At 42.3% G+C, this 25,677-nt stretch overlaps 1 protein-coding gene and 1 long non-coding RNA gene across 5 annotated transcripts in view; one reads left to right on the top strand and one right to left on the bottom strand.

Annotated features, from left to right (window-relative positions):
• Positions 1-11,829, bottom strand: part of LOC115648112 — a 38,746-nt gene extending 26,917 nt beyond the window's left edge. For 2 of the 3 annotated variants that reach the window (XR_003999465.1, XR_003999464.1), the window contains exon 1: positions 11,759-11,829. This is a non-coding gene — a long non-coding RNA (uncharacterized LOC115648112). Of the gene's footprint in view, positions 1-11,168; positions 11,230-11,758 lie in introns of those variants that run through there. The other variant, XR_003999466.1, reaches the window with a different exon arrangement.
• Positions 1-25,677, top strand: part of RUNX2 (RUNX family transcription factor 2) — a 113,577-nt gene that overhangs the window by 29,190 nt on the left and 58,710 nt on the right. The gene's annotated exons all lie outside the window — the stretch shown is intronic.

Raw genomic sequence — 25,677 nt, forward strand, 5'->3', positions numbered from 1 at the left:
GCCAGTGGGAGCTGTGATCGGCCGAACCTGCGGACACTGCAGGTAAACAAACCATCGCAGCCCGCTAACGCATTTCCCTGATGGGCCGTGTGCCAAAGGTTGACGATTCCTGACATAGGCCATCAGTAGGGTTGGCACCTTTAGCTCCATTACATCAGACCAAGTGATGTGGGCCCTGCAGCAGGGTGGCAGGGGGAGGTTAGAGGAGTGTCCATTGAGAGCACAGGAGAGACAGTCATCTTGCTCTGAGTTCAGGTGTCCGGAGCTCGAACCAGCCCTGCCCGCAGCAGCCCAGAGCAGGAATTGCAGGGAGAGTCCTGCTCAGCCTGGACTACAACATGCTCAGTGAGGATGGAATCTTCAGATATTTTAGCTGCTAAAATCTAAGGAGTCTCCACTGAGCATGTGCAAATGGCAGTTTTTCAGAGGCTTGTAACTTGGCCAAGTTTTGTGGATTTACATGGGGACAGCAAAAGCAACATATCTGATACTAAGGTCACCACCTGCCAATTTCAAATCCCTGCTCCAGAGCATGGGGATGCTAGAGCTGTTCAACAAAATCACCAGGATTTTAACCTGGGAAAAACCACATTTTCCTCCTAGCCTTGTTCTCAGAATGGCTGTACCATTCTGGCTGAAATTAAAGTAAACTAATATATAAATAATGCAGCCTGAGGCAGACACCCAGCATAGAAAATTTGAGTCCAAATGGTTGTGGTTTGGCAAAGTTATAAGCAACTGAAAACAAAGTTTTCTAATGCAAAGTGTCTGACAACCTTAATGATAGGCAGTGCTACCACTGCTGCTGGTAATATATTTTACTTACCTTGTCATCGATTTGCACTTAAAATACTCCATTGACCTCAGTGGGAATTCTGCATAGGAATGGTGTCAGGAGCAGGCTTGCTCCCTGGATAGTCTGTGGGATTTCTGCCATTGACTTCATTGGGGACAGGATCGGGCTTCTGCTTTGTAACTGAATGGTATGCTGAGAAACCCCTTCTCCCCATGCACCCCACAGGAGGGTAGCTGTACACCAGGGTGGGCAGAGGACATGGCTGCAACCTTCATAAGAGATGAAACAAGGGCCATGGCACCCTGCAGGGCGTCTGCAGGCATTACAATTTAGACAGGTATAATGCCTCCAGGCACTACCATTTAGCAGGGCTCCACCCTCCCTCCCTCAGCCTCTTGAGAGGTGTAATTTGGTGTGCGTGTGCTTAAGTTGCATTGGCACGATCCACACAGACATTTGCACACCATAATATATGCAGGGCGTGAGCCAAGAAAGATTTGTGTAACAGACCATAACAGTTCCAAAGCTCCCATTATGCGGAGCGTGGGGTCAGTCATTCACACTCCTAGCAGACCTGGATACATGGTTCACTGCTGTGGCTCTGGAAGGGCCAGTGTGCACAGTGGTATCAGTTTTTGTGCACTTCTGAACAGGGATTTAAAAAAAATGCTTAGGTTTAGAAACAACAACACAGACACTGAAGAAGAAATCTGTGCCGAGTAACATTCAGCATTGGGTATGAACTGACATATGTGGGGCAGCTCAGTCTCAGATGACATAGAGTCAGCATCCTGGATCCAAAGAGCCCACCCCAAACTCTGGGGTGGGCAAACTCTGGATTCAAGTTTGGTGTCCTAGGGACCCACACTTCTCTCCCTGCTTCAGTGGGGCAGTAATTCACTGCTGGTCTTAGCTAAGCAGCAAATTACTCCTCTTCTACAGGTCAGCACTGATGGCTGGTAGCCAGGCTGCCCATCTGCTTGGGGATGGAGGGGTGTAAACTTGCATACAGCACCCATTACCTAGCCATGCATGCTCAGACTCTGTGTGTGTGTGTGTGTGTGTGTGTGTGTGTGTGTGAGAGAGAGAGAGAGAGAGAGAGAGAGAGAGAGATGGGTCCCCTTACGTTAGTTAGAGGAGGAGATGAGGAATCCTCACAGGAACGGGCTTAAACCAGTTCATGGTGCAACATTGCACAGTGCAAGTTTATAATTTACAAAAATACTGGTCATTTTCTACTTATAACAAACCAACCATCTGAAGAGGAGAACCAAGTTAGAGCTGATCCAAAGGCACCTATTGAGATGGTTTTATTCTCCTCACTCCTACAGTTTTAAAAGCCCTTCCCCATTCCTCTTCTTTCCCCTCATTGTGTTACTATTTTAGGGAGCCAGGGAGTTTGAGAGGTTAAAAAAGTGTTGTCATGAGAGTGATTATAATAGGGATTAATGTAGCTGGGAGCCAAGGTTCAGTAACCTCTCTGTGCCTCTGAGCTAGTGTTATGTCAGACACAGTAGCTTTACCAAGAGAGTGTAGAGTGTGTATTTTTATTGTCTTTCGTTGCCAAAAACGGCTGACCCAGAGAAGCCTCACTGTATAAGCAGTGGAAGGCAACATATTCTGAAATCATTTCTATTCTCTCTAATTTGTCACTCACTGGTACTATTTTTTTTTACATTTACATTTTAAAATTAGTTCATTGTCTCCTGAACCATTATCCCAAAATCCAAATTGAAAAACTTCCAAACTATAGGATTTATTAAAAACAAAATGCAAAACACTTGCAAAATTTAAGCTCATTGTGCAGAATAATTTAAAATTATTAGAGGCCTTCATATTTTTAAAAGTACTTGAATTTAAGGAGTGATTAGATTATAGGTATGTATGCAGTATGGAATAATTTTACAGCTACTGTTTTTCTCTTAAATGGGGTACTGTCAAGTGAAATTTGGTCCAAAATGTAGGTTTTGATAAAGACAAGCTTTGACATAAAAACCTATCAGGTCAAAATAAGATAATTTTTCCTCTATAAATGTAATTAAAAGAAAAGTCAGACCCTTCAAGTGTAGCCCAGCAAATGTTTGAGATTTCCCCATATGGACTGAAAAAGAACTCAGCACAGTTTTTTGGAGTGTGTTTCTGAGACTGCTTCTGTTTTGGAATTCTACTCAGGCCTTTTTTGAATGACATTTTTCCCTTTATGTAGTAAAAAGCAAAGTTAGCATCATGTAACATTATAGCAGAGCTGTCTGACTAAGTGTTTCTTTTTAAAGGGAAGAAAACACTTCGAGTTTTGTTGCTGTTGTTTATTTGTTGTTTTTTTAACTTATTCACATTTCAGGAATTTAAGGTGAAGGGAGTCTTGCCCCAAAGTCCATGGCACTACTCTGGGACTTGAATGTGGGTCTCTCAAGTCTGTACTCTGCCACAGGCTTCCTGTAGGACCTTGGACAAGTCACTTATAGTAAGATTTTCAAAAGCATCTAAGCAGGTTAGCTGCCTAAGAGCAGAGTTGTGCCTTGGGTAGGGTGAATCGGGGTGACCGCCCAGGCCCCGTGCTTTCGAGGACCCCGTGGGCCCATGCAATTGGCCGACATGATCGGTCCTGGAAGAGACGAATCCGTCACTTCCACCTCGGACCCCCCTGCTGCAGGCCCTGTGCTTTGGGGGACCCCGTGGGCTGGTGCGATTGGCCAATGCAGTCGGTCCTAGAAGAGACGAATCCGTCACTTCCACCCTGAGCCCCGCACCCTGCTAGGGAGGGCCCTGCCTAAGTGCTTCTGTAAATCCCACTGTTAGTATCTCTGTACCTCAATTCCCCACCTGTTGTGAGGGAAACTATACTGAAGATTGTGAGGTACTCAGATACTGCAGTAATTATCTACCATAACCTTATAAGTACTGAAGACTGACAATGGTGGAAGTTAAAATGCCTGGAGAAGTTAAAATGGGTGGAGCACTAAGACAGCCTTCGTGTTTAAAGAATATGAGAGACCAGCACCCACCTTCATCCTTCAAGAGGGAAGAAATGAGCTGCTTTTTTCTTGTCCCTCAGTTCTGAGTTCCCACGGAAGAGAGAGGCCACAGCTGGGTCCTACTGCCAGTTTTCACAATCATGGTATTTGTTTAGGGCCCAAATTGCAAGGCAGGGAGGAGTGGGGAGCTGAGCAACCTCAACTCTCACTGAAGTCTGGATAGGAGGTACAGGAAACTTGCAGGAGGTGAATATCTCAGATTGGGCCTTGCTTAGCAAACAGGCATGAAGGACTCTACTAACTTCAGTCCAACTTTCAAGAAAACTGAAAGCTGCCAAGTCTGTTAAGCCATATTTAAAAATATAATTTGCGCTATCTATTGTGGGCAGCAGTGGGAAAGGTTGCTTTAAAAAATGGCAAAATAGACTGGGGGAAGTGGAATTAACATATACTGCTTGATTTTCTTCCCACACCAATTTTATACTAGTGTAACTCCTCTGAGTTCAGAGGAGTTACTCCTGATATACTGTGTAAGTGTGAGCAGAATCAGGCACATATATTTATGCATCTAAAATTGATTCTGAATTGTCTAATGTTGGGGGGGGGCGGGGAGGGAGGAGAAATGGCCTCATCAGCCACCTTTGGTTCAGAAAGCTTTTAGTTTGAGGAGAGAAAGCTGTATAATCAGCTCATTTGTAGGTCAGCACATCGTTTGAATCTGCAACAAAGCAAGAAAGCAGGACGAGTGTCTTGCCTCTGTGTGAGAGAAAAAGCGAGGGCATCCTTAAACAAACATTCACAACCCTCCATTTTAGCTAGAATAGGAAAACCAGCTTGACAAGAATAAGGCTATGTAGCCAAGTGACTTTCAGTTGGTGGGATTTTAAACAAATCTCCTTATGCAAGCCTGAAAACAAGCTATTTAGTGCTCATTAATGGCTCGGGTTAAACTCTTGAATAATTTGTCATGATTAGGCTTTTTTGGTTTCAATGGTGTTTTTCTAGTGACTAATGAAATGACAACTACACATAGTCCTTGGTATGCCACTGTTCACAATAGGGTTTAAAACTGTGTATTTGTTATTGATGTCATTAAAGTGATGGATTTGAGCTTGGTTTCTGAGGCAGACGACGGGGTGGTTAAGACTAATTTCTAGCAATGGTTTTGGAGGTTGAAACCAAAGTGTGTATAAAAGGAAATGTTTCTCCTTTTAAGCAAATAGTTTGAACCCAGATGAGTGAAATTTAAGCAAGTGGGCATCAACTGCAAGTTAATTTTGTCTGGAAATCATCACCAATTAAAATATTTTTATGCACTCGAGTAGAGTATTGTCTTTCGGTGCTTATGTATGAAAGGAACAAAACTGCTTGTTTAACCCGAGACTTGAGACAACTGGCTAGAATGTATGACTGAAGTCATAACCATCTGGAACTTCATTAAGGATATGGTCCTTGGCAAGTATAGCTTTTCAGAGGCGAGACAGCTTCTGTATCTTAACTAAAGGAGAGGGAAGCCAGAGCAAGTCCCTTTTACCAATCAGGATTTACAATTCATTTGAAAAAACAACAGTCTAACCAAAAATTAAAAATCAATGTTTTCCAACAGATATAGCAATATAATGGAAAGATACGGGTCCCGTGAGGAAGCATTTATATTGCGATCCTTTACTCTTTACACATGCAAAACTTCCATTGAAGTCAATGCAAGATTTAGAGGTGCAAGGAATTCCGGATCAGGCCTAAAGTCCATAAACTTTAGTACATAATAAAAATGTGGCCCTAGGAGTTCCTTTAATTGGCCTCCTTTTTGTGCTCTTGCAGAGTAGATTCCTAGACAGACAGTTACCTAGTTTGTGCACACACCGTTTACACCTGAAAATAAAGGAAGGCCTTCAAACAATCCTCCCCCCCAAGGGTTGGAAGAATCAACAAAAGCAAAGAAATGCAGAATTAAGGGGATACACTCAATGTCAAAGTGCTTTTATTGCTTTTTTGGATTCTCCATACTTTTTAGTATTAAAATAAAATTAAGAATTAATATGTGAATGAGGCAGGAGGTTCTTTCCCTTGTGAGTTTGTTGTTTTCCATTAGGAGAGGATTTATTTGTTGTTTTTATGTTGCAAAGAAAGTTGAAATGTTGATAGTGTCAACAGTAATGTCCTTATCTGCTACCAATCACACCTTCATTTCTTCAATGGAAAGAACTTTAAAAATCTAGCTTTCATCTGCCTTTGTTTAGTTTTTGCATTTTGGTCCCATTAGATAACAGAACTCAGCCCATCACGTGGTTGGTTTTTCAGTCATTCTCATGTTCTGTTTCTTGTACGGTAGCATGATTCTGTTATTTGGGCTCAAAACATTGCAGGCAAATGTTTAAATCTTCAAACGCAAACAAAACGCTTTGCATTTTAACTTACAGAAATCATTAAAACATTGGTATATATGTATGGCTTTCACCCCTGTGCAGAGAACCAGAACAAGACCTATGCACTGTTTAAATTCCACATGGACTGCATGCTGCACTGGGAAGTAAGAACTCTCTTTACATGGGCTACTTGGAATTTGAGTCCAGGTACACAGGAGTGAGTGGGCAGGAAACGGGTGGAGCTACTCACTAGCTCTCAGAGCTGAGCTAGTCTCTGCCAAGGGGGAGGGGGAAAAGTGTGAACAGTACTACTCCTCAGGAGAAGGAGGGAATTGTGGCTCCTTGGTACCTTCACTGCAATACTTTTGGAGTGGCATCAATAGTCTGTGTCCTTGTGACAGTCTAGCTCAAAGTGGTTTTCTGTGGATCTTCCATAACATTGTTGGATTCCTTTGTGTACATGGGAGTCCTCATTCTGCAGACTGACAGTGAATTCTAGTAGTGCCATATCAGTATGTCCATAAGGAAGCCCGTCCATCATTTCCTTTGGGATTCATGCAAGGAGGGGACTTTCCAGATGTAAAATCATCCCCTGCCTACAGGGAAGGGGATGGGAAAGAGAGGAAGGTAGACAGTCCATTCCTTAACACTATCCCCCGGGTCCACAGAGCCAGTGGAGAGCAAGGGTCCACAATGGGTGGTAGGCAGCTGGGTTTGGGGAAAAGCAGGCTGTGAGGAAAGTGCCATGTGTGCATTGACCCTACCCAAACCCAACGGGAGCTAAGGAAGTGTCACTGCAGTAAGTTGTGTGCACCACCCAGCACTGTGAAATTGGCTTTAAAGGGGGTAGTGTCAGGCGGAGGAGCTGTCTAACAGCATCCACTGCAATTCCCATTGAAGAGGCAGAAGGTCTCAGGAGGGAGAGGGCTTCTGGCACACGTGCTTTTGACCTTCTGCAGATCTCTGTGGCACTAGGGAGGTCTATGCATTCTCAGCACCAGTCCCACCCCTAGTCCATTCCAGGGGGTATAAACCCTCCCAATCAAGTTAACATTCAGGAGGGTACAATATGGCCTGGAGAGTCTTGTTGTGGCATTTTACTTGATGACCTTGCACACTGACCATCCTTCCAAAGCTGTTGCTGAAGCACAGTTAGTGCAAAAGGAGCAGTAACCAGGCTTCAAAGTTAAATGTCAGGGTGAGAGGGGTGGGTTTTTTTTGTTTTTTTTTTTAATTGGAACAGTAAGAAAGAACCAAAAAAGTCAGTTCCCATTAATGACTGAGCGCCTGGGAAGGATTTTTTTTTTTTTAAGAAGCTTTTAAAAATTTATAGCAGTGTAAAGAGTCTGTTAAACAAAGAAGGTTTCAGCCTGAGTGAGCTTTTTACGGCTGAATTATAAAGCTCTGAAAATGAGACTGATAATGGAAACGATGACAGAATGTTAGCCAGACCAGTGCAAGCAGCTCTCCTGCAATAAGACCTGGTTGGTTAGTCCCCCGCCCCTCCCCAAAATGAAAAACAAAAACAAAACAAAAACCTGAAGAGTCTGATATTCAGAAAGGGGGAAAAACAAACAAATGACCCTTTTTTCACATGGAATTCTGCAGCCTGATGTTAGTGACAAACAGATGTTTTTGCCAGTATATCTACTTGGGTTCCATTAATTTCTATGCTGTAAATCAGTAGGAATTACTAGTGGGTTGTGAAATGTTTGTGCTTTGATATGTTCACAAGTATAGGATGCCAAACTAAAGGTTAAAGCAGCATCTTGAAACAAGAGGCTTCATGATTATCTAGCTAAGGTATTGATATGGCTCCCACTGCAGTATCTGAGCACCTCACAATCTCCCAACATCCCTGTGAGCTGGGGAATGATGGTACAGAAGGTATATATATTCTTTTAATATTGGAGATATACCCATCTCCTAGAACTGGAAGAGACCCCAAAGGGTCATTGAGTCCAGCCCCCTGCCTTCACTAGCAGGACCAAGTACTGATTTTGCTCCAGATCCCTAAGTGGCCCCCTCATGGGCTGAACTCACAACCCTAGGTTTAGCAGGCCAATGCTCAAACCACTGAGCTATCCCTCCCCCCATGAAGTCTGAGCTCCAGTGTAAGCCTCAGATTCCAGGTGCTGCCTACACAGCTATTTTCACAGTGCTAGCACAAGGCCTAGTCTGTCGACACAGGCTGGGAAGCTTGCTGCAGCAGGGCATATAGATCACTATGTGACTTGCCTACAGTAACACAGAAAGGTTATGGCCAAACAGGAATCTGAAGCCAGGACTCTCAAGTCCCAGGCTAGCACCTATCCACTGGACTATCCTTTCTCACTACCTACTTCTGCTCACTATAATTACTTCAAAATTATCAGTTTTTAGTCATCTATAATTAATAACTTGCTTCTCTGTTTCTTCACATTATCCCTCAAATATCTTTGAAAAGCCTGTGCCATATGCTCACATATTATAATTTCTGGGTCTTGTCAACCTGTTTCTTACAGTTCAGGGCATTCTGCACCAAGTGGGCTGCTTGATGAACTCTTTTGCATATGAATACTCAGAATGCCTTTCCAGTTCACACTAGTGCAGGTGTCAGAGCTTGGGTAACAAAGTGCAAGGCTGAATGTGGTTTTGGAAGTGTTGTATCCTCTTCTAAGTTAATTGCAACAGGCCATCTCAGCCTGGAGTTATGATAGAGGGTATGGCTACACTTGAAACTTCAAAGTGCTGCCGGTGCGAGTGTGGTCGCAGCGCCAGCGTTGGGAGAGAGCTCTCCCAGCGCTGCACGTACTCCACATCCTGATGGGGTTTAGCTTGCAGCGCTGGGAGCAGCTGTATCTTGCAGCGCTCAGGGGGGTGTTTTTTTCACACCCCTGAGCGAGAAAGTTGCAGCGCTGTAAAGCACCAGTGTAGCCAAGGCCAGAGTCACACCTCCATAGCTAAATGGAAGCAGTACATGGATGGCTAACTTTCTAATGCCGAGGAGCCACAGAGAGGGCCGGGGGGCAACATGAATAGGCTAAGCAAGTGACTGGAAACAAGGGGATTTTCCTTGTGTTTTAATTTTGTTATAGTCTCAACTACACCCCAGGAGATGTCATGTAAAACCTTGCTCCCTTTATATACCCATCTGTAAAGTGGGGACAGTACTTCTGCACTTTAGAGGAGTGTGGGGCAGATTATACGTATTAATCTATTCATAAAGAGTTATTTAAGTTTTAATTATTTTAGGTAGGATCATAGAAAGTGAGTGAACAGAGGGAGGAACAGAGGGATGACAAAAATGAGTGCTCAGGGAATGATGGGAATCAGGAAGGGGAGCAAGGGGTAGGATAATAGAAAATGGTGTGAATAGGAAAATGGAAAGGAAATTCTTTTCAGAGACAGGGGAGAGATAAGAAGGGGAAAACCAGAAGAACTGATAAGGATCAGAGAAGTCAAACATAGAAGAAGGGAGAGAAAAACAAATAACATTCACACATCTAACTTTCTTGTTTGTGCTGCTTGATTTTATTTCTTTCCCTGGTAGCTGTCTTACTGAAAGCCATAAGGGTCAATATTTTTGAGCAATTGTATTATTACCATCTACTTCCGATTCAATAGTTAAATATATGGAGGAACAGAGAACACATAGCCTACAGTTGGTGAGAATGCATGTAGTGACCAGTGACCAATGCAGATGGGGTGAGAGGCATGTCTAGCAACCCAATAGCTTTCAGCTTATTTGGTGAAGTGACTTGTGGAAAACTTTTTTCAGTGTTAGCAGCTACGTGTGGATCCCAGCAGAAAGCAACTGGACTCCATCTCTGGAGAAATGGAGGTTGATGGCACCCCAAAAGCATTGTCACATGAGTTTGTAAAGTTTGATTATTCCCATTAATAATTTAGTTAACGGTCTTCTTCCCAAGCACGACACTGAAGCGTAAGGTCAATCATGCGTATAGTAGTATGATCGTGGTGAACATAAGTCAAAGTTGACCAGGTCTGGAAAAAATGTTTTATAGGCTCGCTTTAAAGTGCTAAGGCCCACCCTGATGGGGATTCCCCATAGTCAGCACGCTGAACTAATGCTGCAGGGGAGAGCTACGGAGCTGCTGCTTTGCCAGAAGTGTTTCCTTTCAGGGGTGATGTAAAACTGAGGCCCACACTATTTATGGCCAAAGGTCACCTATCATTTTTCACAAGGATAGTAATGTTGGCCCTAGAGTGCTGGCCAATTGCAAAGTTGGGATACCTAACCTGTCCACCTCCATTTCCTCTGCAGTTTCAGATAGCTACTGCATTCTTCATAACATCTCATCCTAAATTCCTGGGTGCATCAGCCTCAAAGCCCTTGTCATTCACTTAGTGGGTAAAACAAGTCCTATTCATCATTTGTGAAGCACTTCTGGATGAGAGGCAGTAGGGAGACATAAATTCTCTCCATGTGCTACCCATCCTCCACGATTCATTTCAACCAACAGATATTACAGAATGCAAATAAAATGAGGATCATATTATAACCAATGGGATACATTATGTAAATGAATGGAGGAGGAGGGAAAGGTTGAAGAGATGAGTCCCACCTACTTCAGGGGTCAAAATGCCACCAACCCAATAACAGCTTGCTCACAGGCAACAGCACAGGAAGGAGAAAGGAATGATACAATTCATGAGTTGCTCTTGGGTACCAACACGTTTTTAATTTGCACCACGTTTCATTTCCTTCAAAATAAACTTGTGTTAGCAATGCTTATAAATAGCATGCATTTAAAAAATGCCACACATCTAGCATGACTTTAGCTTCACTGCTATATGTCTCGCAAATAAGAGCCAGTTAAACAGTCTAGGAAATGTTTACAGAGATGCATAGGAAATCAGGCACATAAACCTTGTTTGTACTAACAAGTTACATATTCAGTCTGTCACCTAAAGCACAGTCTGTTCTGGGGGAGTGTCAGAAAATGATTTTGGGAGGTTCCATGCGTATTGTGTCATAGTGATTTTCTCCTTTCACAAGTAAAAAAATGTGTATTTTTTAATAATTACCAATCAGGAAAACTCAGCCTGGAATCTGAAAGCTGGGTTCTTTGCTCCTCATCCAGTCACCTGTAATAAAGACTGCTCAGACAAATGTCTGCCCAGTTACACCCCTGAAACCCAGTTTTCTACAGTGAGTTTGCACACAACTGGGGACAAAGCTTGGACCTGCGTAGCAGCTGCACGGCTTCTGCCATCTGAACAGGACTAAGAATTAGTGGAAGTTTATTTTTTTCACTGCAGTTAGCAGACAGGACTGTGTATACATGCAGGAAGGGAGCAGATCTATTGAGCTAGAAGGTGTCATTTTGACAATGTTTTGTCAGCTTATAACTGCTCTGATTTTTTGTCTTGCATTTCAATCACTTAATAAAAAGACGCTACGGTTGCCACTTTGGCCTTTCAGTTCAACAGTCAAGAAGTTAAATCAATTTATAGAGTGAATCAGTGTTCATATGCAATTTCCTTGTCTCTCCCCCCCTCCTTCTTATTCAAAACCTCAAAACCACTATGGGTAATTTCCCCAAGATCCACTTTAGACATTTGCGGCATTCAGCGTCAAAAGTAAATGCAAGCTGGCCAAAACCAGATATTCTTACCCTTTGGAGCATTTTCTTCCTGCTTCAGGGAACAGAGTAAGACAAGCCACTGCCCTCTTCCCCACAAAGCGAAATACTAACTGGAAATAGAAAGATTGGCACTGGTCCTGATTCCATTGAAATAAATGGGAGCTTTGCCAGTGACTTCAGAAGGTAACAAAGTAGTCATGCATGTTTGTATTTGTAACATCCCCTTAACTTACGCCATCATCTCACTACACCTCACTTCTTAGGAAATGTACAGGCACCAGAATGAGAGATCTTTATCAGACAGGCACAATACATACATGCTCCTTACCACAGCTATCACCACTAGAAGTGTTGGTTCAACATGTAGGTTTTGTTAAAAACAGGGAGGGGGACAGAAGGTTGTTAAACTCCTATGAAGAAATATATTTTCAGAGCTTTTTAAGAATGTCATAGAAATAGGGAGTATTTGGAGCTTTAAACATTCCTGTGAAGCAGCGAAAGCCCAAAACAACAACGTTTTGCTAGTGCATGAGAACCAGAAAGTGAAACTGGCAATAAATGGTATTGACAGCCTAGTTGTACTGGCAGGGCAATGTAAACAAACACATCAGGGATAAAAATTAAATTCGCTTTCTACAGTTTATTTCGGTTTTATAATTATTTGTATTACAGTAGCTCCTAGAAGCCAGAGTTGAGATTGGGGTCCCATTGTGCTCAGCACTGTACAAACACTAATTAGAGACACTTCTAAAGAGGTTACAGTCTAAATAGACAAGCATGGGAGAAGAAACAGAGAGAGAGGGGAAGTCACTTGCCCAAGGTCAGGCAGAACCAAAAGTAGAACCCAAGTCTTCTAACTCCCAGTGCAGTGTCCTAGCCAGGACCAACTCCCGGCACCAGCAAAGCAAGCACGTGCTTGGGGCGGCACATTTCAAGGGGTGCCATTCTGCCCATCCTTTTTTGGGGGGGGGCAGTTGTGCTCTCGGAGCTGTGCCACTTAGATGGGGCGAGGGCGCTGTGCCCCCGGCCGCAGAGGGAAGGGGAAGCCCCAACCCCGGGATGCTGAGCTGCCAGCGCCCAGCCAGTACCTGTGGAGAAGAGTGCAAGTCCTGCCTGGGAGCCGGGGCTGCACCGCTTCATCTGTGCACTAGCTGCTGTGCTGCCTTGTGCCACCTCTTATATCGGAGCTTCTCTGCATGGCCGGGGGGGGGGGTGCGGGTAAAGCCCCTGCAGGTGCTGGGAGAAGGTGACATCATTTCCTCTGCTTCTAGTGCTGCCTGCGAGCTTAAGCCCCACCTGAGCTTGGCCTTAGTCCTAGCCACTAGACTAGCTTGCCTCAAAAACCTAGGCTATTATTAGTAGCAGAGCTATAGAATTTAAGGGATGGATTTTATTGTTTGCATTGCTGTTATCTGTCTGTAGCATAGTTTTAAAATTGCCACTAGAAAATATTAGAAGCACTATTCCTCTAGGTTTCTTTGATCCTCAGGCCACACACAAGGGCACAGTTTACCATCATGGTGCACAGATGCCCAGCTGTGGAACATATTCATTCAGTAGCATCAGTTGGTGCCTTGGCAAGATTCTCAAGCTGTCATGAAGACAGCCCTGGAGCACCCTTCTGGTCTGTCATGTGGTTATGCTATTGCTGCAAGTACATATCTGGTTTCTCATCTGACCTCAGGCTCCAGGACAGTGTTTTTATTTAATATACCATTTTGATCTGGAGAAATTTGTGTTTTAATTTGAATTCAACAAAGCCCTGTGAAAATTCTCTGAACCTTTGACAGCCTTTCCCGCCCCCTGCTTACAGGGGGGAAACCTTTACAATAACATAGGTAAATTGGCACAATACATAAATATTTGTATGCTTTCTTCTTATTTAATTAGTTTTGCCAGTCTGAAATGTAGCCTGTTTGCTAATTTCATAAACTAGCTACCTTAACTAAATCAGACACAGCGGTGCAAAAAACAGTGCCAGATTGCATATTATTCCAAAAGGGATATTTTCATGCTTAAAGGGTGGTCTTTCTTTAAAGTATTCTTTAATCATTGTGTTTCTTGGTTTAAATTCCTGTTTTTACAGTATTCCTGTTGTTTAGATTCAGAGATGAAGAGAGGATTTTTTTCTTTTGATTGTTACAAGGTCAGAAGTTGAATGTTGCCTGGATTTTTCCCCTTTGTGGGTGGAATGATCCAAAGTTTCACAGTCAGAATGTGAATCTCGTTTAGAGAGAGCAGCAGCAACTCAAGGGTAAAATTCCTATCAGTGCAGTTCTGCACAAGGTGGTAGGTACTGCATAAATCTCCGTGTTGTGCCCATTACATGATGTATAGGGACCTCATTCAGCAATGGACGTAAGCACACGCTTAAAGTTAAGATTGTACCTAAGTTCCATTGATTTCAGCACAAGTGATCTTAAGTGCTTTGCTTAATTGAGACCTAAGTGGGGTAAAGTGACTTTGCATGAATCATCGGCAGTCGGATAAATTTCACCCTCTATATATAGAAATCCTGTTAACCCTAGCTGAAGCTTAGCCATTTCCAATTCTGAAGGCCTCAGTCTTAGATTTTGCTGTGTACTTGTTGAGAGAGTTAATGCAGCAATTGAAGGCATGCCTTATGCAATGCGACAGGTGCTAATCTTCCAGGAAATTCATCCTACATCTCACCCATTAAGGGCATTTTATATAAAAATGGCTTAATGTCTCCTTAAAGGTGTCAGCGAGCATGCGAGGACCAGACAGCTTTGGTTCCACTGAAAGTAATAGAGTGAAATTGTCTGTATAATTATTTTAGTTGGATTGAGAATCTGCAGTTCTCCCTGGCTTCAGGAAATAAATCTCTGTTAAAACCATATGGCACTATTCTCCAAAGAGATGCGATTACAGAGGCACTTCCCTTTCAGATATCAAGGCAAAATTACAGAAAGAAGTCTCGTTGTGCATAATAAATACAACTGTTTCTCTTTGTGAGCAAATATGAAAGTGTCATTTTGGCTTTGATGTGTGTGTGTGTGTGTATATATACTTGCTTAATTTATGCATTGCAATAAATGATACAGTGATTGTAAAATGTTAGAGACCCATAGGGCATGTATTGTTATGTGTACATAGCAAAAATATATAGTAAAAAAGTCTGTCAGGTTGAGTTAGGCCTCAAGTTTAGGTTCTGTAAAATCGTTAAAAAAACCCCATAATTAAGAGAAAGGATCCACCCTCCCCCACTCTTTAAAGTTCCTATTAAAAGGGAAGGGTGTTTAAATGTTCAGGGAGAAGTAAACATAGTAGGTAAAAATGTTACACATCATACAAGTGACCCCAAGATTACTGTAACTTTAAGAGAACAAAGATTTGACAGCAGTTTGTATATAGTCTATTTCCCTGTTTCTTGTAATTAGCTAAGCCCCAGTTTTGCACCTGAATCCAGGCAGCCAGACCTCTGATCCCACTCAGACACACTTGAGTCCTGCACAAAGCTTCTTCCGGTATCAGAGCCTGAGGGAGCAATCCCACAAACCCTTCCCCATATAACTGTACACATACAAGTAGCCCCATTGATATCAATTGGACAACTCCCATAAGTAAAGTTACCTCTGTGCATGAGTATTTCCAGGATCAGGCCCTTAGCTAGTCAGTTTCCCATGTTGTTAATGTGAGAAATGTCCAAAGTGAGATAGGAAAGTGTGAAAACCACAAAACTTGGTAGAGCAGATGTAACTGTCTAACCATTATTTGAATATGACTTGACTGCCTCTTTAAGTTCAGTGGGCCCCATTCTCCACTCACATCAGTTTTACACAAGTAGATTTCCATTGAATTCAATGGAGATTTACACCAGAATAAGTAAGGCGATAATCAGACTTCTTGTGCACCAGAAAGTAAAACTGCCTCAAACAAAAGCAAAAGTAGTTAAAACTGTTCTCATCGTCAAAGCTGAGTGAAGTGCAGAAAATAAACAATCTGCATAAAGGGAAAAGCAAATGTCCTGTTAATATTTATTCAGTTCTAATAACCTAAGGTGTTGGCAATGACGGACATGGAAAACATTATTTTTATTATAATTCAGTTTTTAAACCAGTCTCTCTTTAGTCTTATCTACCTGGGTTTTTAAACCAGTGAGATTTGTACATGTAGCTACAACTATTTTAAAAGAACCACATAGTGATTTATCTATATCTACTGTAGGAACATAAAATAATTACATCCACACTCTGTACACAGGAGCAGATTCACTTGTGTCTTATTTGCTTAGTGTTTTCCCTGGAGCTGGACCCTGATAGAGACCTCACTCATGAGCACATTATAAAAATCTGCATAGACTCACATGACCATCTTGCAGGTCATACCAGTTTTACACATATAGAGCCCAATTTTACCCTCCAATACACAAGTGCAACTCCTGTTACATAGGAATTCAGAGTGTAGAGTTGGCCCCACAGTTTCATTGCTCATGAACTCTTCTTAGAAACTATATCCAGGTTGTAGTGATTATACCACACTGAAATTCATACCTTAAAAATTTCACACATGTCCACTGCTGCATCTCAGATATATTTCATGGTACTTATCTCCCTTATCTCCCTTTATCAAAACCCTTTAGGTCTTGACTTGCTGCATAGCTGCAGGTAAATGCATTGGTACTGTATATGTACGCTATCACAGATGATAGTGCCTGGTCTTTGTGGAGCAGGTAGACCCAGCCTAGAAGAAAAGTATTGGTCACATAGATCTGAGTTTAGGCTTGAGCTCAGTCCCAAACTCTAATCCAGTCTCTTAGGTGAGCAGGGGCTGGGAGCCTACACAGGCCCTCAATGAAGGAGGAAGTACCTTGTCTGGCTTTCTGGCAACCCTTCTGGTCATTGCAAGGAGCAGTAATGATGGGCCCAGCCTTCCTCCTTCAGAAGATCACCAGATGATGGAGTGAAAAGGGAAGGATGCAAAAAGAGCTCAGATGATCCTCTGATTGTGAAGAAGCTAGAGAGAACAAGCAGTTTCTTTTCTTTTCATTGGGGAGTGCTGAGAGTACTCCAGCTCCTAGCAGAAGCAGGCTGTCATTGGAGAAGGTCACCCTGTCATTTTAAAATTTTACTCCTCTCTTTTTTTCAGAAGTTCTCTGAAGCTGGAAAATATGTTCTGTGGCCTCCTTTTCCATTTGGATTTATTTTATTAAATCAGTTAACGCAGCAATTTTCAAGGTTATGCACCACCACAACATTTCCACTCTTCAACATCATCAATGGTGTTACCAGAGCTCTCTGATTAATGTTTTTCAACTTAGTCTCTGATGGAAAAATGGGACAAAACTTCAGGATCCATTTTCCATGAACTCTAGGGTGGAAGTTAATTGTATTCATGCCTGAGGAGAAGAAAGTGCTCTCTGTTGTGTTTATGTAGGTCCTATAAAATTGTGCTCATTGTTTAAAATGCAGAGGAATTTCCCTATCACTCCATTTTTTTAAAGGAGATAAAATTTTGGCCCTACAGACCTTTAAGTGTAATTGTAGAATGTAAGCAGGCATCATATTCCTGGAATAAGTCAGAGAAGCAAGTCATGAATAAGATGCAGGGGATTGGACTAGATGACCTCCTGAGGTCTCTTCCAACCCCAATATTCTATCGTTCTATGATTCTATGCAGATTTTCAAAAAGACGGAAAGACTTTGGGCCCAATGTTGCTTCAGTGAAGTCAGTGGCCAAACCCCTATTCATTTCAATGGTAGTTGGATCAGCCCCGATATAAATTCTCTTTTTTTTGTTCTGGGATCACACGTTTTGTTTTGTAAATAAAATAGGACCTGCTACCAAAAAAACCCAAAACCCCAGGAGAGAAACTTGCTTTAAGCAGAATGAGCTATTTAGAATGATATTAATGGTGCAGAGATGACTAGCATTTCCAGCATTTAAGTACATTAATGCTACCCCCCTTCCCCTGGTTCAGGAGACAGACATAATGCCACTGCAGCATTGCAGAAATGTTTTCCACTGGTGCACTTTAGTGGACATCCAAACCTAGTGCCTCGTTAGAAAGAAAAAAAAAGACTATCCCAAACCTGCCAGTGATGATCCAATGCATTCTAAGATCTTTGCAAATGTTAAACACGTATGCACACACATTATATCTATCTATATCTATCTATCTAGAGATATATACAGACACACACACATACACACACACATGAGCGGGGTATATTTGTATGCATATACATCTTTGAACACCATTAATTTCACAGCTGCACTTTTGAAAAGCTTTTGATTTTTATAAGTGGACATTTACAGCTTTTGGGTTTTTTGTTGTATTTTCTTTTTTCCAAAGGATTGCACCTACAGTATAATGCACAAATGGTTTTCTTTTTAACAGGGAATTATGGCACTAGCCATAGCATGGTCAAAGCAAAGTGGGTGTGCTAGAGTCTACAGGGAGGGGGCTTTGTGAAGGATTGCATTGTTAAGTGAATTGGTCCTGAGACAGAGACTTTCATTTCTAGGTTGCTAGATCCATTCCAGCCCAGGCTGGTAGTCACCAAAAGTTAATACCATCATAGCTTATGATAATTTATGTAAAATGAGTTGGTTGTCCCAGTCCTGGTCTTAGACTGCAAGTGTCTAATTTCACAACACTGCCACTGTAACAGCACCCTTGTTAACAAGCTGACGTTGGAATGAGCATAGAGACAACTATCCCCTCCCACCTTAAAGTTAGTCCCACAAGTCAAGGCTGGGGCATAATAAAGAATCTTGTGCCCAGGCTATATCTGCAGAGAAACTGTGACTCTAGGGCTGTCAGTCCACAAGCACAAAAGTCACCAGAGAGTTATTATGAATATTCTGGTAGTACTTGGCATGTGTTAGGCACTTTCCATATAATGAGACAGCCCTTGCATGCAGGAGCTTGTAGTCTAAGGCCTTGAAACAGGGTTACACACAGGCAGAACCCATTGCAAGATTGGAGTCTAAGAAGACTAACAACATATAAAGGATGGAAGAGAAGGATAATTCATGCAGGCAAAATAGATCCAATTTATACAGTGCATACTTAAAAAAAGGAATTGAACTGGCCTCCAGGGCCCCGGTATATTGGCATTATTAGTAGGCTGATTTCTTGTAGGTGTCATGGGAAAAGGTACTTTAATGTTTATTGTATTATCATCATCACTGTCTGAGCTGGAGAATGCCAAGCAGACCTGTCATGTTGTACAAGTACCTTCTTTGCGGAAGAGGGAGAAAGGGAAATTCTATGAAGAATCTCCCCCTGCAGTAGCCCAGATGCTGTTCAAAAGCCTTCACCGTGTGTTTATCATTTCAGTGAGCAATGCTGTAAATGACATCACACACTGCTTGCATTGAACTCACTCCAGCTCCCCCTCATCCCAACTGATCCTCTTCCTACTCCCCTTCCCCCTGCACACATTCTTTGGGATTTGCTGTCTACTGGTAGCCAAGCATACAGAGAACTGAGGGGGGCGGGCAGGGAGATTTATTCAGTATGAATCTGTTTTCCTATTGTTTTTAAATTCATGGGTGGCTCCCTGTTACTAAACAAACTTTACAACTGAAGGCAAAGGTGGGCGGGGGCGGGGGGTAGCCTCCTGCTAGAGCTTCTGTAAAGAAGATATTCCATTGTGGCCAAACATAGCTCATTAATTACCTAGCTATCCCTCTGACCTCCCTCCTAAACTCCTGCGTGATATTGACATTAGACCTAATCTTTCAATCTAATGAGCAGGTTAAATATTTTAACATTGGCTTAGGCCCTGATTTCGCAAGGACCCACTCCATTATTACCTGTTCAACAAAGCTCTTAAGCATGCGTTTAACTTTAGCTATATACTTATTTCTCATTAAGTCATAGGCTTTAAATGCTTTGCTGAACTGGGGCCGTAACATAATCCCATTATTAATACAACTGACCTGTGGCAGGTGAGGTCAGCCCTACAGGCTTGGGGCCAGATTCTGCCTCCAGATGCACATCTAAACCTGGAATCACGCAACTGAAGTCAATGGATTTGCATTCATGTAGCTCAGAGCAGAATCTGTCCTTCTCGGTTTAAGACTCTCAAAGAGTGAATGATCCCTTCTGAGATCCTTCTGAATGATGTGTTCTCAGGAGCAGCAGCCCTTCTCTATTACATACAAATAACCATGCTGTCCTGTTGTACTCACCCAGAATTTTAAAGCCTTTCACTGCATTGGCAAGATTTCTCTGCAAACTGTGATTAGCAAAAAAAAACAAAAACAAAAAACAAAACTGTATTCATGGTCTTGTATTTTTAAAAATATTTCCCTTCTGGAGCCTTAGAGTTTGACAATTTGCTACATTGTTTTCAAATATAATCTTGTGCCTTAACTCAGTGAATTTATCTTGATTTATCTTGTGTACCCCAAGTTTCACCTCACTTTAAAACGACTTGCTTGCAAAATCAGACATAAAAATACAAAAGTGTCACAGCACACTGTTACTGAAAAAATTGCTTATTTTCTCAGTTTTACCATATAATTATAAAATAAATCATTGGAATATAAATATTATACTTACATTACAGTGTATAGTATATAAAGCTGCATAAACAAGTCATTATCTGTATGAAATTTTAGTTTGTACTGACTTTGCTAGTGCTTTTCATGTAGCCTGTTGTAAAACAAGGCAAATATCTAGATGAGTTGATGTACCTTCTGTACCCCTGGTTGAGAATCACTGCCTTAACTAAGCTGGTGGTTTGTGGTAGCAGAAATGATCCATTATCTCTTGTTCATGGATAGCAATAGCTGCTCAACACATAGAATCAGCTCCTGTCAGGGTAGCTGCACCTGTATTTCCCTCCATCATCCAGGCAAGGGCACCAACTCTCAGGCTTCCAGTTCCCCAGCTGTTGCCAGAGACCCACGCCTCTGTCCCCTCTCCCTTCTGCGCAGTTCCCTGTCTTCACTGTTATTCCTGGCAGAAGCAAGCTGCCCAAGCATACCTGCTTGCCTTCTCTTCAGAGATAAATAACAAAAATTGTCAACAGTTATAAGTTACCACACAGTTCTTTCTGTGCAAGCCTAGTATACTCTACAGAGAAAAGCTATTAAAAACTATAAAAGATAGATACTAATAAACCTACTAGAGATCACTTCAACTCTAACATGGGCTGTGGCTGGAACAGTCTTTCCAAACACAACCCAAGGGGTTTCTTGTGTGATCACAAATTCATCACGGCCTCACCTCAGAGCAAGCACATAGACTTAAGGGGCCTCTGTAGACCCAGTTTTAAACTAGGCTGTTTATCCAAAAATCCTTTGTCTATGGTCCCTGGAGAATCCAGTTTGAAATAGTATATCCACACCTCTCCATGGGGTGGCATCCAATGGCTGATAACGGAGGAAATACATAAGCATCCCCATCCTCCTAGAGAAAGTACATACAATGCCCACAACAGCACATATACAACTGCATTTTTAATACAATGAGACCCCAACGTATTAAACCTAATTCAATAAGGTTTAACTTAATTCAGTAAAGTTTATCATAATTCCATAAGGTTTGTCCAGGATATTGTGAGTCTGTCACAAGAATAATAAACACAACAAAACAACAATAATTAGTTAATAATATTCATAATCCTTTGCACTTTCAGAGTATGCTTCATCCAGAGATATTGGAGCTCGTAAAGGTTGAGTCTGACTTAGTATTGTGTTACTTTTGTTTTAGCCCAGTGTAACTTCATTGAAACCTACTGGAGTCTACTCGCACTCAGACCTGCTAAAACCAAAATAGTAACACAGTGGTGAATCAGGCTCACTAATTCATCTAGCCTAGTAATGCCCCCTGGGAGTCAGGGAGGCAGATAAATATTTTTATAGATGGAGAACACTGTGGCTTTTTCAAGTTTTAGTTACTTAAGTCCCCATTTAGGCACCCAAGAAGCAGCCTAATTTTAGCTATTGACTTCAGCGAAAGCTGTGGCTCCTCAGTACCACTAAGAACATCAGACCCAAGCTAGTTTAAGAGTCTACCTCGAGGCACTTAAATTTAAAAATGTTGCCTGAGTGACTTGCTCAAGATTATACAGCGAGTCAGTGGGAAACCCCAGAAGTCTCAACCCCTCTCCACTCCTTTCAACTCTGTTCTGTAGCCACCAGACAGTGCTTTCTCCCTTAAGGTTTTGACACAAGAAGTCACTCCACCCCATCTGCCACCTGGAACCAGACTGCCACTAGTGAGATCACCAGAAAGGGGACAGAGCATAACAAAGAGAAGGAATGAAAATGGTGGCTGACTGAAATGAGAACTGGGGGGAATCTTCAGGAAACCATCTCAACTAGCATCAGTTAGGGCATCGGTTATGCATCTGTAAGACTTAAGTGTTGCATAGGCTTGTGCTGGCACTCTGCCCAGAGGTGAATTTCACCCAGACAACTGAATGGATTCTGTCACATCTCCACTGCCGCATTAAAACCATATATTACCGGCAGCACAAGACTTTCATCATATTCTGGCCTTTTAACTAGGTTTTAGATTGTAAAAGCAGGAGCAGAGAAGAAGGGTGTTAAGCATAATTTTTACTGGGGAAACCACCAATTCTTTACACCTTTCGAAAGGAAGAAAGAGAGACATCCATCAAACTGTCATTGCAGATTAGATGCCACAAATCTAAGTCCGTGGAGTAGCCAGGAATCTGTAAACCTTTTAAAAGCTAAGCCTGTTTTTGATTTTTTTTTAAAAAAACCTTTATAGATTTTTGTGGAAAACATTAATGGGCCAAGGGATGTTTCATGTTTCTCTAAGGTCTGACAGACTCTACACAAACTAGATAGAAGTCCAGTCTTATGGTTCAGGTTAATTACCGGTAGTTTCTGTGTTATGACCAAGAACAAATAATACTGTCTGTCTGATTAAGGCAAGTGTGAAAAGCTGTGTTTGATTTAAAAAAAAAGCAAAAAGACTGCCGCATCCTGGCTTCTGTCTACATTTAACCCGATTTGAGGTGCCCTTTATATAACAATAATTTGATATACTACTCACAATACTTGGCACCCCAAGCACTAGAGTGGAATGTAACAAGAACAGTTTAGCAGGTCTGAGTGTGTGTAAACTCCAGTAGTGCTGGAATGAAAGGGTAGGGCATTCAGAGTATGTCTCTCCCTTGCTTGGCATTCACAGACAATAAGAACTGAGGATTAACATGCTAGACTCCGTTTATTACACATGGGTGGATAAAGCAATTACCTGTCTATCACGGCTATAGTAAATTGTGCAATAGCATTAACATGTGTGAATATGTGGATAAATGCTATTCTGCCACAGAGGGTGCTGATACAAAAGATAATCCTTCAAGTCTAACTAGTAAAGACTGTTTTCCTTTGGAGTTTATATCATGTTTCCCTTGCAAGCATAGACTGAAACGGCGTCCGTTTATTTTCAATCGCATTGTCAGCTCCATTTAGCCATCTGAATTTTATTAGTGAGGTTATTTTAGAAACATCCCTTCTTTAATTACATTTAAACAATCTGCTTAAAACCTGTTGCACAGATAGAAACACAATAGTCTTTTAATGCAGCAAAACAGTCTTTGAAAGACAGTGAATACACACACACACCTATCTCTCCCTTGTTGCTGGACTGTTGTATTATCCATGCCTGAACTCCCATTCTAACCACAATATTCAGCCTGTAATATGCCCTTGGTTTTGGAGAGGAAAAGAACACAAAGGAAACTGCACCCTATTGATGTCTAGAGAGCAGAGGATTGCAAAACAGCACACAATTGGAGCGGTTTTAGACTAGATTAAAACTAAGTACCTTAAATCTGTTTTAATGATTATGTTTACATCTCCCCCTCTTCGGTCCTTTAAAGTAATCAGGTTTCGCAAGCGTTAAGAAAACCAACCCCTCCTGCCTGTTGGAGAGAAGCCAGTTCAAAGCAAGAGATTTTTTCACTCTCCCGTCACCCTCCTTCTTTTTCTATGATCTTTACTGCTCTTCACTGTAGCAAGACCAGGCTAAGGACCTACTTCATAGAGTAGTTTTCCCTTTAAAAAAAAAAGTTTCTTCCCATTCTTTACAGAGATTGTTTGATAAGAATGAGGATGATAAAGTCAGGATGAGGAGCTCTTGCTCTTTTGAAATGCGGCTTCCTTTAAAAATTTTTTTCCTTTGCTCAAAAAAAAAAAAAGAAGAAAAAAAGGCAGCAATAAATAGACCAAAACCAAACAAAAACAAAACAAAACATAAAATAAATAAAAGGAAAAAGAGTGCAGCAGATACTAGCATGCAGAGGGAATGAAGCCAGGGACTGGGAATTGCCCACGAAAGCTTATGCTTAAATAAATATGTTAGTCTCTAAGGTGCCACAAGTATGCCTGTTCTTTTTGCGGATACAGACTAACACGGCTGCTACTCTGAAACTCTCTTTGTACCATTTGTCTTTACAAAACAAATTGAAACAAATTTGCCAACCATGGCTAGCTTTGTTGCTGGCACATACACTGGTGCATTTTGTTCTTTAATGAGGTTTAAAGGTGAACAAGAGTTGTGCTGAGATGCCGGGGGCTCCAACACGCTCTCTGTCTTTCCCGTGTGTTTGTAGCGGTAGGTTTTGTTTTTTAAAAATAGCCATTGAATTGTGTGAATTTTAAGGCTTGGAGGGAATGGTGAATCACATGGCTGGGCTGGGGAAGATCCCCCAGCGGGAGATGGGAACTCCTTTAATGCAGAGTTCTGAGCTGCAGAACAGAGGGGAATGGGTTTGGGGTGGAAGAGTAGATGCCAAAGCACTGAGCACCTGTAGTGCTGCAGTAAGTCTGAAGTGAAGTTTGGATCTCTCTGGGTGGGGGCAGGAGGGAAGGAGGAGACACTTGTTATGCCACAGTGCAGTGTGGTTTTGAGCAGAGCACAGAGGAGATGGGAAAGTGGGGGAATCATGAACTGCGGCAGCCTCAAGCTAGGCTGAGGAGCACGGCAGAAGGGCAGAGTAAAGGTGATCACGGGGAAGCAGTTCCAGTCAGGGCCATGAGGGAAACCCTTCTTTCATTTCTACACTGCTCTTTTCTTGGGGCTCCTGTTCTCTTTCATAGCTCCAGGTTTGTTCTAGAAGCGAAACACGTGCAAGGCAAATGTAGTGGCAGCACTGAGGTTCTGCACACAGGACCCATAGGGCCCAGTGGAGGGAATAACAGCTCCCCCGCTTCACCACCACCACTGCCTCTCTGATCTCAGTGGGCACAGGGTTGGGGCTGTTGAAACACTGCCCCTGCAGGAACTGGTGAGGTACAACAGCCAATTTTCACATTCTCAGATAATATTCTGGGGGAGGGAGAGTCATATCTCAACTGTTGTGATTTGCTGAAAAACCTGACCCTAAAGCATCCTCCTAGCTGTGCATATGTGTGTGTGTGTATGTGCTTGCTTTTCATAGGCCATGACTTTGTTAAAAAGAAATAGAAATCTTAGCACTTTATATTTTCAAAGGTTTTACAAGCCCTGGTCTTGGTTCATTCTCATGGGCACAGAGGGATGCAGTTTGCCCCACAGTGGAATTACCCCTCAATCTGCAGGAAACTTTAAACTTCAGATGGGGCTTTGCGGAAGTCCCATCTAGGCAGGCTAGCTGAGTGACAAGCTGCACTGAAGCTTCCTCTTGCTCCCCAGTGGGAAAATTCCCACTGAACTGGGAGATGAACTGAGGGCCAGATCTTGCACCATTTAAGTGCCAAGACTCAAATCCCATCCCTGGCTGACCCTACTCACTTTGGGACTGACCTAAAGCCCATTGAAATCAATGAAAAGACTGACTTCCATGGGATCTGGATCAGCTCTTTGTTGGCAGTGCTGGCCTGCTTTGAACCTATCCAAGATCTTTGTATCACTGGGGTGAGGGAATTGGAAAGAGGTGGTCAGCTAGAATTCCACCAGTGGACTGAATCAGGCCCTAAGAATAAGAAATCAAGTCAGCTAAGCCTGTTGGCTG

Source organism: Gopherus evgoodei, chromosome 3, assembly GCF_007399415.2.
Source record: "Gopherus evgoodei ecotype Sinaloan lineage chromosome 3, rGopEvg1_v1.p, whole genome shotgun sequence".
NCBI classification, from domain to species: domain Eukaryota; kingdom Metazoa; phylum Chordata; order Testudines; family Testudinidae; genus Gopherus; species Gopherus evgoodei.